This window comes from Rhipicephalus sanguineus, chromosome 9 (genome assembly GCF_013339695.2).
Source record: "Rhipicephalus sanguineus isolate Rsan-2018 chromosome 9, BIME_Rsan_1.4, whole genome shotgun sequence".
NCBI classification, from domain to species: domain Eukaryota; kingdom Metazoa; phylum Arthropoda; class Arachnida; order Ixodida; family Ixodidae; genus Rhipicephalus; species Rhipicephalus sanguineus.
This window is the reverse complement of record NC_051184.2, coordinates 10,535,585-10,536,820: the sequence shown is the minus strand read 5'-3', so window position 1 is coordinate 10,536,820 and position 1,236 is coordinate 10,535,585.

Sequence of the window (1,236 nt, the reverse complement as noted above, 5' to 3'; positions counted from 1 at the left end):
TTAATATCGACTCGGTTGGCCTTTGACCAAGGCGACATCTCGGTCTCTATGTAAGCAGATCAACCTGCATTTAGACCGCTAGTTTAACGCATTTCCAAGTAAGAACTACAATTGCGGTATCCATAACGTCCACATACCTGAAGCCGCGGACAACACCCCCGCCGACCAAAAAAAAACACGCATCTCCACGAAGTTATTATCACGAGCGAGCGAAGCTCTGGGTATCATAAGGGTGAGTAAACCGTACGTTACCCGAGCGTTGCCCGATATAATTTAAATTGAGTGACATAAAATTACATAGATAGTCGACGACAAAGCTAGGTCCTAAGGTCCATAATGTCTACGTTGAAGTCGCCGACTAGTATAAAGTTTTTGTTATTGTATGTGTTTTGTATTGTTCTGTCACATTTATGATTGATGTTTGTCTGTTGTAAACGTTTTTTTTTAACCACGAAAGTGTTTTATGCCGGGGTCCACCAGTACTTCCGTCACGGTTATGACGTTGATAAAATGAACGCCAACGGGTGAGAAAGAAAAAACTAGAAAAAGATCCGCCGCTGGGATTCGAACCCACGACTTTGCGGCCAGACGGTAAGCGCCCGACGCTCAATCGACTAAGCCAACTTTGCAGATGACGGACACTCCATGAACGCGCCTTTACCTTTCACACATTCTCTCTCGTACGGTGCTCTCTGTTGGCGGTGTAGGTAGGCAGGGCGGAGCGGGGCGGTGCCGCCGTCTGTGAGAGGTAAAAAAGAAGTAATGCGTCACGATCGACATTTACTAGCGCTTACTCCGAGATTGCGCGTGATATCGGAGGTCATGGTTAAAGCGCCTCGATACCCGCGAGGGACACTTGCCGCTCTGGCGTCGCCGAGGGAACCTAGACGCAGTTACGTTCTTTTGCCTCGCTTTCGCTTCGTGTTAGCCTGCGCCGTCCATCAGATTAGTGCAAGTTCCACGTTATCAACGGGGTTTCTTCGCCGCCGACGCTTCGATTGCGAGAGCACCGACTAACAAAACTGCTGCAATACGTTTGCAAAAAGGACGCGATTTCGACGGGCGAATGTCGTGCCTTGGTGGAGCGAGAGAGAGGCCAGAAGGACGCACGCGCTTGCGTGCGTCCTTCTGTGGTAGTGTGGTAGTGCATGCATGCATAGGCGTGCGCAGGGTTCCCCATTAGGGGGGGCAAAGGTTTGTCGCAGCGCCCCCCCACTCTACTAAGTCAATGTATGG